At 49.9% G+C, this 17,890-nt stretch overlaps 1 long non-coding RNA gene across 1 annotated transcript; it reads right to left on the bottom strand.

The window, feature by feature from the left end:
• Positions 1-1,046: 1,046 nt before the first annotated feature.
• On the bottom strand, positions 1,047-10,384 carry LOC112991757 (uncharacterized). Its single transcript, XR_003261352.2, has 4 exons — positions 10,204-10,384; positions 8,752-8,874; positions 2,053-2,170; positions 1,047-1,964 (listed from the first exon to the last, which is right to left on the bottom strand). It is a non-coding gene; the product is annotated as an uncharacterized LOC112991757 (long non-coding RNA).
• Positions 10,385-17,890: the final 7,506 nt, after the last annotated feature.

The following is a 17,890-nucleotide window of genomic DNA, read 5'->3' as shown; positions in this document are numbered from 1 at the left end:
AGTTCTTTTCCTGTACCGTAGAAATGTGCCTGACAGCTGCGCTTATATGTGCAAGACACAGGACTAAGACATTGTAAGCAGGGCTACGGGAGGATTCCTAGATTAAGCACATCCAGGTCAAGCAGCGGTATTTGTTCGTACTGTATAATGCTTCAGAAATAGCATTAGCCACTTGGGCATGAGAAAAGCCTTTCAAAATAAAAATTAGGTTCTTAGATACATATCTGCCTCCAGCTGAGAGTGCGTTGTTATTTACTTCGCTTTAAAGTTGCAGTGGTGATAGCCAGCAATGCAAAGCCAATTCCTTCACTATAAGCCGACAGACCCACAGGATTTTGGCCGGCTTTGGATCAGTTCGTGCGTTTGTTCAGCAGTTCTGCGTTGCAAGTCACCCTCAAGTGAACAGCAGATGTATCGGTAGCTGGTAGTTTATAGGCTCGTTAATCACATTTCCCCAGGTTATAGTGCAATCTTTGCTTTTGACCCCATTGTTGGAGCATCATCTTTTCCCTTATATTACTCTTTGGTATTTTCGTAACATAGCTTTGGCAGCTATAAAACTTGCCCGTTCTGGTCATCAATTTGCTGAACATCTCTCATGTCATAGTACACACTTGTGAAATATATATTTACATAATCTAAGGTTAATTCCCAGACTGAAATTAGACATTTCACTTAACCTGAAACACTATTACTAACGCTGAGTATTGTCATCGAGAAAACCTCTGAGGTTTTACTAGCATCTGTCAGATACATTCATTCTCTAGCAATAGGAGTTTTTGTTGTTTTTCCGCCTTTTTTATTCCACATAAAAAGAAATGACTGTCTATTCCCTAGCACCAATATGAACCTCTGGCCAAACAGTAAATTAGCATGCAAAAAGTATCAGGGAAACAACTAGGGAAAGAATCAAACGAAGCTAAGGAAACACTAGTGACTGGTTGCAGAATCAGTCTTTCCTGTGAGTCATTCTGTTTTGCTCTGAAATAGCAAAGTAGATACCAGCTAAGAGATAAGTAAAAAGTGAATGCAATTACTTTAAAAAAAAAAAAAAAAAAAACTATAAATCTCAATAGAGTGTGTTTGCAAGTAGCAAGAGAGCTAGTCTCTGAAAATCCTAAGCAAAAGGCTGTTTCCTTTGGCACTGACTCCTCCATCTTCAATGAAACTTTCTACCTATACTTTTACAGTAAATAACGTGCTTTTGACTCCTCATTGTTAGACTGCTCTGCTACTTTGGGGCTCCCCTTCCACCAGGGATGGCATAATTTAACTGCAAAGTGGCTTTGAATGTCTGTATCTACACACAGATAACTTAAATGCAGTTTTATTTCTACAAAACACATTGCACACAGTCTCTGCATATGAGAACCTTTGCATTGCACCAGCTCTGTGTGTACAGCAACGCACTTCATAACCAAGGGGTTAACACCGGTGACTGCAGAGCATTATTCAAAGTGCCTTCCACTCAGCTCTGTATGCATCCCGGCTTTGATCACAAGGATATCTGCAATTAGTGCCTCATCTTAACATCTCCATAAGCAGTTCAAGCATTCAGAAACAAACATCAGTGGGTCTAACAGCTACTTTTAATTCATTTTATAAATAAGCAATTGAGAATTTTGCTCCAAGTGGCTGCTTGTGTAGCCCATTCCATAAATGGCGTTCTCTGCAGAATAAGGCACAATATGATACGAATGCAGCTCTTCATAATAGAGTGACTGAGAACAGCATTCTTGTACCATAAACTTCAGCCGTTTTCGTGCATCAGAGTAAGTAGTCCTATAACATGGAGCCTCCTTAAAGTATTCATAGCTCTCCCTCTCTGTCTCTAGGTGAATCTTCCTCAACAGATTGTTAATTAATACAGACCTACGGAGATAGGCTTCAGGGTCTTCCAGGAATCTGAGTTTCTGGAGAGAAAGTTTTAGGATGCAAGTCCGGTCCTCAGGTAGTATCAGGTGCTAAGGAGTAAAGAACAATCAAATAGGTCTTTAGTAGTGAGGAATAAAACCAATGGAGGATTGGATTTGGAATAAGAAACCTACTCACTTTTGGACAATACTCATGGTAATCTTGATGTAAATGTTCTTCTTCTGCATATTTTCTCTTAAAGTAGGCTACTTTCGACGTCGTTAATGTATTTAGTAGGCCCCCAATCAGATCAGCTCTGCATAAAACAATAAGAAAAAAAGACTTGGTGATGCTCGATGCTTGCTGCCAATGTCACTGCAATGTCCCTGTCTTGGGCACATAAAGGAAGGAAGCATCCAGACGTGGGATCCAGCCTGCAGCATGGTGGGCAGGACTACTGCTGTGGCACTGAGCCTGCACTCACTGTCTGCGGTCCTCATCCCCCCGCAACCCCAGAAAAGATCTCACACACACGCACACGCACACACACACACACACACACACACACACACTTCTGTGGCTTCACTTGCAAGCCAGTACAGAGTATATTCACTAGATGGTAGTGTTGGCCCAGAGAAGCAGGAGCACTCTAGCTAGGTGTCAGAAGTGAGGGAGCTGGTTTGGTCTCTGGTTGCTTCAGCTTTTAAGTAAGGGCACAAAAGACTGAGGCTCCGTTTTTGGAAAAGAGAAAGGACTTCACTTTTGTCCTGTGATAAGACTTCAGCAGGGATTATAGATAGTAGGAGAAATGAAGCATCTCGGAGCTGGTTTGGGTGTTTGCTCACCTGGAGAGGAGCCCTGTAGAGGATCAGGGCTCTCTGCACATCACCGGCTAGGACTGGCTTTCTCCCCTGAGCTCTTTCATCTCTATGGAGAGGTGATCCTGTGCTAATGCAGCATCTTAATGAGATCATAACTTTGGTAATGTTTAGTCTCGTGAATGCCAGGTCCCTGTGAGAGCCCTGAGATGCTTGTGCAGATGTGCCTTTGAGCTCTGACTCAAAAGACAGCAGGCAACCATACCAGCTGGGTCCCAGCAGCTGGTCTGCACTGCGTGATGCCCACGGCCCAATCCAATATTGACTGCATGGGAGCAGAAGTCATGCTGTCAGCATCAATGGGAACTGGATGGACTAACCACACTGACCCAGACTACCCCTACCCCATGCTTGCCCAGAGTAAAGGAGAAGCAGGAAGGGCAAAAGGTGGGTTTATGTTATCTTCATGTCTCCTCCCTGCCAGAAGAATGAGAAACAGTCATAACTCGACCCCAGGAGTGGCTGTGGCGGCCAACGTCATAAACACAGGAATGTCATAGTTATACTCCAGGATGGCTTTTATGCAAGGGGTTCCCAGAAAAGGTGGGTCACAGGCCTCTTCTATGGTAGGAGGTTCAAAATTTTTTAAAAATTTAGGACACCCAGAATAGCATCACACTCTGTTTTCACTTTACTATTCATTAGACATTACTAGGAGGTATGTGTTTTTGCACATGGCACAGTCACCCCCTAAACCCTCTCTGTTATAAGAATTTTATGTGGTTTGCTTTTAAATGTGCTATTTTTTAAAGCATACTGCACTGACTTTTAGAGTGCAGCAAAAGTAAATGCCTGGAGTCACTTCTTAGACTACCTCAAAGTCAGGTCTTACGAGATAAATTTTCTTCCCCAAAACTCAGGTCTCTGGATTGGGGCATTTGAAACTTAGATTCTTCTGAGGAAACAAAGGAGTTGGCTCTTCACTGGTTCTCTACCACAATAGCAAAGCCAAAAAGCGTTACATAAGTAAAACACTAACTTCATGTTACTGGAAGGATCCCGCCATGGGGTTAGGGGAGTCTTAGTTCTTGAGTCTTAGCTGCAGGTTGCAGTGAAAAGATATTCACACTGTTATTGCAAGGGCTGGCAGCATCTCTCCTTCACTGGAAGGAAGGAATAACGTACTTTCTTTTCCTTCTTCTAAATCAAAAATGTACAAGAAGTGGTCAAAGATGACAGACCTTCAAAAGGGATTTTTTTCTTGTGTTTCCTCCTTGAATTTTGAGTCAGTGAGGATGGAAGGTTCCCGTAAAGGACGTTACAAGCCTGACCAGAAAACCCTTGACTGATGGATTAACAACTCATTTGGAGTGAAGTCCCACAGCCCTACTCTGGGACCTGGCCCTTCAATGATCATACAAAACAAGCACCATTTACCCAGGAGGGTCAGAGAGGAACCGTCACTCCTGCAAAGAGTCAACATGACATTTTTGTCACCCTGGGCCACTGCACACACCAGAGAGGCTCCCACCACTGACCTCTACTCTCGGTGCAAACGGCAGGGCTGCGGACTTCATGGCACTGTCAGTGTTGAATAGCTGCAAACACTGCTTAAAATTCATACAGAGCAACCTTCACCGCAAGCAGATTTTATCCTAATACTTAAATGCTACAATATTTAAATGCTACAATTTTGCTTAGATTGCTCTGAGAAAGGCAGAGATACAGAAAGATGAGGCGACTTTCCCGCAGCCACGCAAGCCGTCAGTGACAGGAAGGGAACCAAACCAAGTCTACAGGCTGATAAACCAACCCTGGGACCATCCTTCCTCTTCAGACCAAGCCTCGAAATGCTAAAACTTTCTCCCTGATAGTTTTCAGTGGAAAGGCTGGAGGCACAGAGCCAGCAGTGTATATGTGCATTTCAAGCAGAGAATTAGCTCCAGTACAAGACAGAAAACCACAGCGTGCAGAGCACTGAGAGCTCAGTCCATCAGCTCAACTGAGACAGCTCTGTGCACACCTTTCCTTTGCTGCTCCTGGAGGCAGGAGTTCCTCTCCCTGACCCGGAGGGGGACAGCTGGACATTCAGCACCACCTCGAGCACGGGCAATATTTTCCATGTGTTTCTTGTCTTAGAATGAAGGTGCTGGAGAAATACCAGCAAACAGCTTGAAGGGGCAATGCCAACATGCAGACGGCCAGATGAAGCTCCTTGGGACACAAACTCCCCCAAGCAGTGCTGCCCTGCATCATTAGGGCAGAAAAGAACCTGTGGGTCTCCTGCCTAAGGATTTGGCTGCCAGGGGAGCCAGAGAGCTCCGCTTCTCTGTGTCTTGAGGCCTGGTGTAACTGGTGAGGAGCGGTGGCAGCTGCCTTTAGAGACTCCAGACAGGGGAAGCAGCCACTGGAGAGCTGGCGCCCAGCTCCTGGAAGGGAGGGGTGAATTTTAGCACATGCCACAGGATGCAGGCTGCTTCTTGCCAGCAGAAGCAGGTGGAAAGAACTGAATTTTGCAGATGGACATGTATGACCATCCCAGTGGCTTCATTTAGCATCCAGCTGGCACTGGCTCTCTGCCAGCTGAGTCTATGGGGACACTACAGTCTTTCTCACGCAACAACACCACCAGCCTGGGACATAACCCTCGGATACTAAGAGGTCCACTGTATTTCAAGTCCTAAATAACCTCCCAGCATTAAAATGACAGTAATTTGCTTTAGTAATAAAGAAGGGAAACAGTCTACAACTGAACACCTAAAGCATCTCTGGACTGTAAGGCTGATTTAAAAGTACATGTGTTCCCACTTGTAGGTGGAAGGCTACACGCAAAGACCAACAGTGAAGCAGCCACGAGCTGCTCAGCACTGCAGTAGCTCTTTGCAGGTTCCAGCAATTCCAAATCTGCAGGGCTGGGGGCACCCATTTCCCAGCCCATCAACTTCCACTGCCTTGCTCCCAGGAGGGACGGGATGCTGGCTGCATGCCCAGAGGTACAGGACAAGAAAACAGACCTAAAGCAAGCAAGTCTTATTGCAGGACTGTTTCACGGTAGTTCAAAGTTTGCTCTTGTGCTCAGTGAATCTGCCACACCACCACCATCAGCATCATGGTCATCATCATCTTCTGTGGCTGCAGGTGATGTCCACACATCCCTCTGCAGCTGCAGGAGAATGCGTTCATGAACTGCATCCTTGCACTGTGTCCTGGACACCAGCGCTGGTGAGAAAAGGGGAATGAATACCGGGGGACACCTGCATCTCCCAGAAATGAGACTGTGGCTGCCTTTGTCCAATGCCGGTGGAATAACAGCCCATGGGATGAGGTGGGTCGGGGTTTGGCAATGGGGAAAAAACACGGAGTGAGCCTGCAGAAAGGATCACTGACGTGGGAAAGGAAGTCTGGCTCAGAATGGGATGGCCATTGCCTGTTTTGGGGTGTGGGAGGTCTATGGCTCTTCTTGCCTTTTCCCTGCTTCAAAGTCACGTAAAGGCAGAAGCAACCGAGGGTCACCGCCTGCCTTCCCGTGGTGGGGAGCAGGCCAACAAAGAGTTGGTGCACACTCTTCCTAACGGGCAAGGGTCCTGCCCCCCGAAACGACGACGACGTTTGATGGGGATGACGTCTTGGGGGTGCCACCATTCAGCACCAAGACAGAAAGAAAACAGACACGAGGGGGCACGGTCCCGCAGTGCCACCACGCGCAGGGACATCGGCAAGGGCAAAACACAGGCAGGGAACACTGGTGCTGCCACACATGCCGGCATCCCGCATCCCCCTCCCCGTCACAGAGCCTCTGCTGCTACAAAGCCGAAGAGGACCACTTCTTCCTGCTGGAGGCTAGCGATAGCCAAGCCTTCCTCTAATACTTACCTTGCATGTCAGAGCTGGCTGGCTCTGTGCTTGCCTCAGGGCTGCTTGGACGAGGTTACATGCATACAAAGCTGTAGTAATGCCGCAGTGAATCAGACCCTTGGTGTTTTGTTTAAATATAAACATATTGAATCAGTGCTTTCTGTGTAGAAGGCTATTCTTGCGAGCCAAGTGTTTTGACAGTTGCATCAAGGTGGTATGAGTCACTGCCTCTGCCTCAGTCAAGCGAAGAGACAGATATATCTTAATCACGTTACATGTCTTCAGCGCTACACCACAATTCAAGGCACAGGGCCAAATTCCCCCCTGGGTCTAACAGGTGCAGCTCTGGGACCCCGAGTGCCGAGGTTTGTCCTTGCAGCCTGGACAAACCTCAGCAAAGTGCATTCAGCAAACCGACAGCCTGCAGCTTAAAGTTGCCTGCTATTCACCCAGGGCTCGGTAAAGTTTGCAGCAGCCATGCCAGGTCTCGGGAGCAAAAGCTCAGCCGGCGGTGGCTCGCACCGGCGCTGTGTTTACACCCGGCTGTGCATGCCTGCTCTGAATGCGCGGCACATCGGAGACTGCTGTCTCCAGCTGCCATTAACACTAATGGAAGTTTGCAGCATAAATCCCTCACGTGTCAGCGAGAGACCGGGTGCCTCTGCCTCAAGCCTGGATCTTTCAAACGCAGCTTCGCAGGGTCTTTAATTGCATCTTCAGAAATGGAAAACATGCCTCTTCCTATTCACTTCTCCAGTAACAGTAACAGCATTATATGGGGCGGTATCCGCAGAGTTATCAGGCATGTTTGGTCAGGGGGTTATCTTATCTAAATTGGTTTGGAAATAGATTCATAACATGGCAACTTCGTGGTCTAATTGCAAGAAGTTCTCTTCACCTGGCCCCCGTGTGCCAAGCGTCACCCCAGCGACGGGACACGCTCCTCGGCGCAAATTAGCGCCGGGCAATGTCGACAGGGCTGCAAGTTAGATCAGACAGGAGGCAAGACAGGGTTTAATAAATGATCGAGCCACCCGGGAAAAACAAAGCTTGTGCTTTTCCACGGAGGGCACCGGAGAGCTTTCCACTGGGGCTTTCCACTGGCTCTGCCCCCGGCTTTGTACGGAGACGGTGGGAGAGTTACTGCACCCGCCTGCCCAGTCCCCGCGCCGTGCTGCAGCAAGAGGGCTTGCACGAGCGGGGACTACGGGCTCGCTGATGCGGGCGTCTGCAGGGGGTAAACACAGAGGCTGGCGGAGCAAGTCCGCCCTCCCTCCACCGCGCGCGGAGGACGCTCGGCGAAACGCGCCTGTGCCCTGCAGGGACTCCTATCGCAGGGCGAGGGAGGATGACAGCACGCGTGCAAGTCAAAGATGGCTGAGACGGGAGCCGCTTCTGAGCCTCTCTTGCACGCCCAAATAGAAAAACTTCGGCTTCTAAGCACATAGAAATTGGCATTTATTATCAGCCGGAGACGTGACTTTGTCACGGCAGAAAATATCATAACGTCCTTGTGACTGCTGTCAAACTGCAGTGATATATTCCTCGGTCTGTAACCTTAGCAGCACTAGCAATTAAGGAGTGCCTGGCTGAAATCTGCCTCTGATTTCACACGCTATTCTGCCAAGTTTCCCTTCTTCCCGGGGCAGGAGAAGCAGCTGGTCCCCCTGTGGGATTCCCGCCGGATAATGCAACACTACCAAACCACAGGCAGATGAACATGTGGATCGGAAACACACGCCAGCCCCAGGATTTCCCACCGCCTGGCCATCAATTGCAGTCAGCGTATAGGGACAGACTTCCCGTTCCTTGCTCGTGCTGGGAAAGCTCCCTTTACTTCACTGAGCAAAGATCGGGAGCCCCAGCCGTGCTGGATGGGCTGGCTTTGCATTTGCAATCTGCCTTTCCTTCCGTTTGCTAATTGCTTTGGAGACCTCCCCAACTCATCCCCGGGAACATGTGTGCCCCAGCACCTGAACACCTCTCATGAGTGTATGAAGACCCAGGGCGCGACGACAGAGTGACTATTTCTGTCTTACTCCTTGCAGCCCCACTGCCTTCATTCTTCTGGCTAACAGGATGGCTAGAGCTTGGGCCACATACAGCAAAGAAACGGGAAAAAACATCATATTTCCAGCTTCATCCCCTTTCAGCATTAATCCCAGGAATTGCCCTTACCCTGGAGGAGAGTCAACCAGCGGTCGTCTGCAAATGTGTTAGTTACCTGTGGCTGTTGAGTCAATCTGCAAAGGGTCTTTCTGGGATAACGTCAGCAATTCCGGCAAGATTTCCTCCTCGCACGGGCTCAGCTAGCATTTCTGGCAGCACAGCACTGCTGAAGCGTTACCTGCCGTGGTGGATCAAGGAGAAACACACGTGGTTCAGGTGGGAAAGCAGCACATGCACGGCGAGCAGTTAAGACTGCAGGAGAGGAGACTGTTATTGCAGCAGACCCACAGAGTTTAATAACGGGAAAAACAGACTTCTGAAGTCACATCCAGGTCTCTAACTTCGACCTTACTTCCCGGGCTCCCTTTCAAACATCAGAAAAGTAAAATACAGCATTAAGAAAAATCGTGTCAGTCTCTTAGCAGTAGATCTGTAATCCCCTCAGAGCAAATGCTGCAAAAAATACAGCTTGCTCCTCTAAATATCCAGAAGTTTCCTGAGCTAAAACACGATTACTTCTCTGAACACCACCTTTTAAAACTGCACACTATTTTAATCCATTAGGTCTTGTCAGCCTCTGAGGGAAGCTCAAGGGGGACAATTCGGATCACAGCATTATTTTGAGCAGCAGCATTAATTTCCTGCGCTATGCACACGCAGACACCCACACAGCCTGCAGAGTAACACAGGTCTGGGGGAGCCCGATCACCGTTTCTGTTTAACACAATTACTGCCGCGTGCACGTTTCGGTGTTTGCCTTCTGTACGCTACGGTTTCCAGGCTGCAAATAGCTGCGGCGGTATCCAGCTCACGCCGGGCATGCTGCGGGCGGTGCGAGGGGAGCGTTTCGCCCGCTGTAGTACAAATGCTTCTCACTCCGGGGAAAAAACAGCGACAGATGCACGCGTGCATACCCAAACTCTGCACTTTCACAGGGGCGTGCACAGACCCTCACGCTTGTAACATATATGAATGAAACAAGCCAGGTCTAAATCCTGCAAGAGAGCGGAGAAGGGAGACAGCGCGTGTGTGTGCATGCGTGCCTCTCGGCTATAAGGCATCTATATTTAGACAGTTGTCTCATCCCGGAGGATGATACTTAGCTAACAGGCAGGAACCCATCGCAGGAGTAGCTATGGTTACTTTTCAGAGTTTGGCTTTGACCGTAAAAAAGCTGGCTCTGATTAAAGTGACCTTTCCGGGAGCACGATCCGGCCAGGCAGAGCAGCAGGCAGCCCTGTCCACAGCCCATGTCGTCACAGGATGAGTTACAAGCCTTCCCCTCGGCTATTCGCCCTCGTTCATGATGCAGCAGAGCCGCAGAGGATGCCGCGGGCTTGCAAAGAGCCGACAAAAACTTCCTCCATGCAAGCAAACGCCTGCCAACTGCTCACGGAGGTCCCGCGAGCAAAGCCCCAAGCTAGCTCAGCGCCGAGGACATCCCCCGGCTCGCCGACACGACCCCGCGGGCTGCCGCTCCCCACCGCGCGCGGTCGAAGGCACTCACCGAGCGAGCCACGGCCGGGGAGCGCGAGCCGGCTGCTCTCCTCCGCTCGCCCCGGCGTGCCGAGGCCACGGTCCCTGGGCGCCCCAAGCCGCCTGGCACTCCTCAGCGTGGCCCGCGCGGTGGTGGCGGCTGCAGCTCCGGCGGGTCCCTCCAGCCACTGAGGAGCTCATCACCTCCTGGCCGAGGAGAAGCCGGAGGTGGGTGGCCAGATGTTCGCCGCCCGGATTGGTCCAGCGGGAGCAGATGTTAGCCGGTTGCTAGGAGGGTTGCTAGGAGGCAGTGACGCTCTCCCCATCTCGGGAGCGACTCGAGGGGAGGTTTGACTTTCCTGCGGGGAGGCTGGTGCCGAGGGGAGGGAAGCGGGCCCGGGCTGGGGTGCTCCGGAGCCGCACGGGCACGGGGCTGCGTCCCCCGAGCCGGGGACGGGGCGCGGGGGACGTGCGTGGGGTCACACAGCCTGGGGGCAATGCCACCAGGTAGGAGCGTGGGCTGGACGATGGAGAAGGTTTCAGAGCCGAGAAGGTGGTGAGGAGGTGCCTGGGACATCCCGATAGGGATATGACACTCCAAGAGCCGGGAGGGGACAGGACTGCTCTGAGTCCTGGGTGGGGGGAGAGGTCAGAAGGGGGAGGACATAAAACCAGCCATCGCCTTGGCACGGTTAAGGAGACAAGGTGCTGCGGGCGCGGGGGAAGAGCCGAGGGGTGCAGCCTGCTCGCTGAAGCACCGGGGAGATGGCGAGTTTCAGGGTTAGACCAGGAGAAACATAACCCAGTGTGTGGAAGGACCTGAGGGAGCTGCGAGTTGGATTTGGGACTGCTGGCACTAAGAGATGGAGTGAGGCTCTTTGGCTGTCTCTCTGGGTCATGCTTTTCTCCTTCCTCCCCTCCCAACTTACCTCCCTCCCTCCTCCCCCAAATGCCCACCGCTCCTTCTGAACACACTGGCCGTCCTCAGAGCTTCCGGGATGCTCTGCCACGACACCCTGGGTCTCTCCAGCTGTGGCACATACCCCTGTGACCCCTGAGAGGCACCACAGTGCTCTCGAATCCCACCAGGACGGGAGCTGGAGTCCCCATGGGAAAGCAGGTGGAAATAGGGGTTGCTGCAGAAATAGATGTCATCCAACAAAACAGCCCAAATCTCCCCTTCTCCCAAACAGCAGCTCAGTGTGGGGTGGGACGACCTGGTCATCTCAGCCCAGCACAGGGATCCTACTGCTGAGCACCTTTCAGCTATAGGTAGGATACGAAGCTCAGACTACCCTCCTTACCACAGGTCCAGCCAGCAAAGCTCAGAAAAAGTTTAAAAGGAGTAAAATCTGACCTGTGTAAGGCAGCATGCTCCAGGAAAGTGATTCCTTTCCCAAAGATCCTAACTCTGTAGGTAGATGCTGGCAGAGAGGAGCTCACAAAAAAAGTAGAATGGTTTTAAACCAGCTTCTCTAGGCAGCCATGTGTAGGGCTCTTCCCTGGAAGAAGTGTTCAGCTCCCAGACTTTTAAAAAGGGGCCATACCAGATGCATCTTTCTGGCACACCAGGGTCCATGCCGCTGGCAACACTGGAGCTAAGGGAGCAGTGCCAGCTAACCTCACCCAGAACCTGCCTGGGCTCAGCTCAGCGCCTTTCTCTCAGAGAAAACCTGCTTAGACAACAATTTTTCTCCTGCACCTCCCAGCTATGTCAGTGTCCACACACATGCAGTGGCCACAGATGCCACGGATGCTCCCCACAGCTCCATGCTCATGCCATGGACATCCTCGTCCCAGCAGCAGGTGACTCCATCCCACGCCCCATCCTACTACTGGAGGTGACTCAAAGGCTCAGCCAGTGCCAAAAACAAGGCAAGGTGCTAGGGGTTACATCCATTTCACCAGCAAGCTGGAGCTCATGGGCTCTCCCCTCTCTCCAGTGATCTGGATGACAGGTGCCCTGGGCATGTCACATCTGGGCATGTCACTGCTGTCCCAGGAGGACACACAAAGTTCCCCTCCTTCTGGTGGCTCCATGGTCCCCGTGAAGGTCCTGCACAGCAGGGCACACTAGGCTTTGCTCTCTGTTCTCTTACACAGTGGAAACAGAGGCATACTTCATTTGACACTCACCTGATTGACACCTCATCCAAATTTTAACAAACTGAGTCTTAGCAGGCCCAGCTCCCAGCCGATAAAAATCAGAGCAGCAGTCTCAAACCAGTCACTCTACTGACTCCAAGTATCTGGTTGCGGTTGGTACTAACTATACACTGATATGCATGTGCACGTCACACATATGTTTCCTCTGGTTTTTTTGGTTTGAAAAAAATCAGACATGATCATATTCTGATTTTAAATTATTTCTGAAGCGCTGTTTCTTTCATTGAAAAGTCCAAGTATTTCAAACTCATTTTACATTTGAATTTTCTAGGACAATAAGAAGGCACTGGAATTTAATTGATTTTTATTACCTGCCTTATTATTATGCTGCTAGTAGCAATAGTTCAAGATGGTGTAATTTTAAATTTACTGTGAGATGTATCTGACATTTTTCTGCTACCGAATAGAGGACTTCAGTGATTCTTCAGCTTTTCACAAAGATGACATAATTAATTCAGTAATATCACTTCTGCATTAGGAGATAGAAAAGGGAGACACAGAAGAACCTACTCTGCATCTGAGAGCTGAATGAACAACAGACTGAGTTATTCTAGTGTTCCTGAAATTGACTGTCTTTTTTTTAAACTTTCAATATAATTTCTGCCGCAAAGACACATCTTCCCCTCTTGTGTCAGCACACAGGCAGGACTTATTACCTGGCAATAATTTACAGCCAAAAGGTCAGCTAATCTTTCCCCAGCTGGCTCCAAGAAGCATTTCCATCCCCTGCTCAGCCTGGAGCACATTTGTCTGAAATCAGGTCTAGCTGCTTCTCTTTGCCCCCTGTCTGAGGGGGCAGAGACGGCAAGGAAACAGATCTCCTGCTAATATAAATCAGCGTTACTTCGTTGGCTTAAAGGGAGCTCCACCGATTTGCATTAGCCACACACGTGCCTGTAGAAACGTGCAGCTCCTCACCACAGCCTGCTGGGTTGGGGCGCAGGGGCAGGCAATGAGGGACCACTGCAATTGCTGGTGCTGCTGGTCAGGCTCAGCCCGGGCAGCCTTGGGCCACATTTAGCCCATCTGCTCCATCGCGAAGGACCGTGCGCCCTACGGAGGGTGCCTTCGGTGTCAGGGGCCACCGAGGAGGAAAGACGTGGCACGGCATGCCTCAGCAGGCACGTAAGCACATGGGAGCTTCATGTGGGAGCTGCTGGAGTGAACCCAGGCATCTCGCTTCCTACCCACCGGGTTAGCGTATAACCCTCAGCAGCGCTATGGCTTGCGTTGAATTCGGTGCTATCCCAATGCCTGAGATCACCTACTGGCTCGAGCTCCAGCTCCAGAAATGCCAAGATGCTCCTTCTTCCAGCTTAGGGGAGCCCCAGCAGGAGCGGGATGCCTGAGCAGTGGCACCAATGTGCACCTCAAAAGCTCATGGTCCAACACAGAGGCATCAACAGGCTCTTAAAGCATTTGAATATTTTGTTGAGACCAAAACTCTGTTTCAGTCTGTGGCAGTAAGTGATCCGAATACCTGGTCATGCTAACTCAGACTCAAGACAGACTCATGGCAGACGCCCCATCCCGCCCCATCCCATCGCCATTGTAACATGTGCCGTGCTCCTCTCTCTTGCCATGGCAGCATGGGGGATCACCTGCCCTCCCGTCCCTGTGCGAAGAGGAGCCTTCTCCTCCGCCAGGGACCTCGGTGCTGGCAGTCACTGCCCAGCTGACGAGCACGTTGTTCCAGTGCGATGGAAATTAAACAGAACCCAGAACTGGGACCAAAGTCTCTATTGACAGTGATATTATTTGAAAAGATAAGACCTTAAAATGTGTACTGCACAAGATAAAACCTAGACAGGCAGACAATAGAAGAGGAGCTTTTTTTTTTTCAGTCTTTTGAAAGTAAGATTGCCTAGCATATAAATGCAATAATAAAAATATATCTTTAAATGGTTTAAAGCTACCGGGATTATATAAAACCAGGAGATTAGCATTTACTTTAACTCCTTTACAGAATTAGAGAAAATCAGTTCCTTCATCTCTAAGCAGTTATGTCTCCTCAAACCAACTGTTAAAGAAAAATGAATTAAATTAATGTGCCCTTTTGAGTGTAAGCACCAAACATGCAAAAGGCATATGTGCAAAAGCACCAGTACTCCCAGGCAGCCGGCGTATGTGCAGTATTTCTAAACACAGCTGATGAAACCAATTGACATAAAGGCATAACCACCTGCAAAAAGTATGTTTGAAAGACAAAATGTACCTGAAATGTTAAGCATTTGTACCCGAAATGCTGAGCAGTTTCAGATGCAAAGAGTTACATCCTGGACCAGTCTTTACCCCTGCTGCTGGCCAGCCCCATTCAGCAGCCTCTGGCAGGCAGAAACCCTCGGAGGCTTTCCCAGGTGTTGGCTTGTCAACAGCAAATCGATCCGATTACTCCAGTCTCGGCGCTCCTGTGCACGACTCCTAACAGCTGGTCAAAACCCCAGAGGAACCAAGTTATTTGGGAGGCTAATCCTGCCTACATCTAAAATCTGGCCGCTGTATCTCATATTGTGCAGGAGTAGACAGCACAACGCACACCCTGAAAGACCAGCTCTGTCTCTTTTTACTTCTTCTGTACTAGAACTCCCTTTTCCTGCTGTATTTCCCACTTCCTTGTGCAAGAAAAATTTGTATATTTAAATTTTCATTAGTCTTTTTTGATGTGCTTACATTTAAAAAAAAAAATCAATAATTAGACTTTAGAAGCAATCTGTTTAGGGAACAGCAAAATTAATGAACCCCTTTTTTCTATACGTGTATGCTCTTTCCCCACTAAGCCCTTCCCACCACCAACTAAATGCCACCACATCCCTTTTGACATCTCCAGCTCAACAAGAGGCAGCCCAAGAGCTGTATGCCATCATGATGGACTAGTTGACCTGCCAGTAGCAGTCAAACATAGCTCTTTCTGCTTCTTTCTCACTGTAAATGTTCCTCTATGAGGTAACAAAATATATAAAAATGTAATTGTCTGTGAGACATTTACCCTTCCTTCAAATATGATTGAAATCGGCCAAACTGTTCAGAAATGATGAGGGTGGGGGAGAGACTGGCAAGGAGACAGATGGTAGACAGCTCAGTTTCTTCAGCCTAAATTGAACTGATGGAGAAGCAGGAATGCTTTCATCCTTTCATCCTCTCATGAAAAATTATATCACTCCTTTGATGGAATCCAAAACTTAGCTTCCCGTTTGCAGAGGCATTAAAAATGTGACTTTTCCAACGGGTCAAAATTTGGATGACATCAGGGATACTGTGGAAACAAAATACTGGTTGTTTTGCTTGGATTTCTAACTCTTTGAGGAAACAGTTTTGAACGAGGAATTAAAATGCAGCTGGAGAAGGGACAGAATAATGGGAACAATAAAACAAAACACAGCGGAGAGCCCACGGGGAGCCCGGCGAGATCCATGCTCGCACGCACTTAGCCGCAGGGAACGCAGCAAGAACAGCAACAAGCGGGTTGCTGAGCCCCCTTCGCCGGCGCTATCGCATTTGGGAGGCTGCGCAGCCCACCGCGCGCCTGCACAGCCCAAGTATTTTACCACTGACTTCATGGGTGGCCTTAGCCAAGTCGCTTGGGCCAAGCTGCACGAATCTTGGTGCCAAAACACATGGCCCACTCTTGGCTCCCGCAGAGTTCAATGCCAGCAGCTCTGCTTCACCCCCTACCAAGCCACCCCAGCAATGAGTCTGCCCGGAATAATGAAACAAGGACCACCGCGGCTAGCGCTACGCTGGCAACGCAGCCTTAGAAAACCCAGCCTGTTGTGATAGCACCAGCTCGCTTGTCACCGCGAGGAAGCTGAGGACATCCTGCAAGGACACGGCGAGGGCTTTGGAACAGCGAAGCGAGCGCGGCGTTCCCAGCAGTGCCCCAGTCTCTTAAGTAATTGCTGCTATCCCTCAGCGTTTGATTTACATGGGAGAAATGACTAGCAGTTGAGTGGGGAATCGAGGAGGACAGGAGATGGGCTCCAGCACACGTCGCGAGCCGAGCGACTTTTAGATGGACTTCAGAAAAACGCACAGGGAATAACAACGTTATCAACAAGCTGGTCACGTGCAGCATCATCTGATGGGCGCCTGAAGCACACATACATGCACACACACTACCAGCCTGTATTTCAGCCCTCTGGAATAAACAGGCTGGATTGCAAGAGGGAAAAGTGTTCCCCGTTATCGACTCTGGACCCCGCCACTGCAGCACCCTGCTGTGGTCCCAAACCCAGGAACAACCCACAGACAGCAGCTGGTTTTGCAAATCCCCCCTTTGCTCTGTTGGTGCCAAAGGAGCTTTCAGCTAGGGCTGGCTGCAACCTCAAGAAAATACACAAGTTTTTCTGCTGCAGGAATCATTGCTGTTGATGTCTCCTTTCATGCAAAATTTTGCCAGTGTTTTCCTTACCTCCTTCGCCCCTCATCCTAGGCCTGGAGCAGGTCATCTCACCCAACATTAGCCCCTAGCAAACACATTTTCCATCACAAATATGCACCAAGCAGGTTAAGTTTTTCTGCACTCTCTCCTCCTTTGAGCCTCCCAGCCTCTCTCGCTTCCCTGGGGTCTTTCAGACGAAGAGCTCAGCACTGGATTGTGTTTGAATCCATGCCTTGGGCTCATACCGATTGCTGTTGCTGAGGCTCCCAGAGCCTGAAACTACCAACTGCTGCCAGAAAAAGCAACTCTATTTCTAGGCTGGTCTTGGAAAGGCAGCCCTGCAGATTCACGCAGGAATTCAGAAATGGTGACTTCTCATGGCTGCAAATCGCCGACCTCTCAGATACGGCAGTGCTGTTCTGAAAGGAATAAACTACCCACAGTTCAAAATCATGGTGAATTTGAATCTTTTAGCTTTTGTCTTTCGCTGTCTTAATTCAGGCACAGCTTACACCGCCTACCTGACAGAAGTATGCTGCACACGTATAAATATATTAAGATCAAAGGTACATGCAAGCATTAGTGGCCCACGGGATAAAGTCAGGCTACTCTACAGTACGATGTCAGCAGCATCATGTCAGTCTAACTTCAGCTTTCCAGCCCAAATGACTAGGTGTTCACTGACAGCCCAGGTGACTGGGACCAGCCCCCATCGGAAAGCCAACAGTGTTGCAGCTCCTACCTGTTTCCCAAGCAGGACACGTCAGCCGCAAAGCCCCACGGCCGCGCCGGTGGCTATCTGGGCACCTCTCAGCACCACACGCACGTGTCCAGGACATGAAGGCCTACGCGCAGAGCTGGTGTCTACCCACAGGAGATACAGCAGTGACAATTACACCCACGCATAGCTGGTCGAAGCGTGGCATCTCATGGGGAGGAGGAACCTCTTCCTTCCCGCGGCGCGCAGCCAGCAGCCTCTGCGGGGTTCGGCAGTGCCCCTCTTTCAGCGCGGACGGACAGGAGGACGAGGCGGGGGGTGATACTTCCCACTCCTCGCAGTTATGTATTATGCACCGGACACCTGCATCTTTGTTCTGAACAAAACAAATCCATCTCCCCTAGATGCATATTCACTCGATTCTGCCACAATAGGAACAAAAAAGAAGATACGCTG

The sequence above is a fragment of the Dromaius novaehollandiae genome, chromosome 5 (genome assembly GCF_036370855.1).
Source record: "Dromaius novaehollandiae isolate bDroNov1 chromosome 5, bDroNov1.hap1, whole genome shotgun sequence".
Taxonomy (NCBI): domain Eukaryota; kingdom Metazoa; phylum Chordata; class Aves; order Casuariiformes; family Dromaiidae; genus Dromaius; species Dromaius novaehollandiae.
Note: the sequence above shows the minus strand (reverse complement) of the source record. Positions and strands in the feature narration are given on the sequence as shown.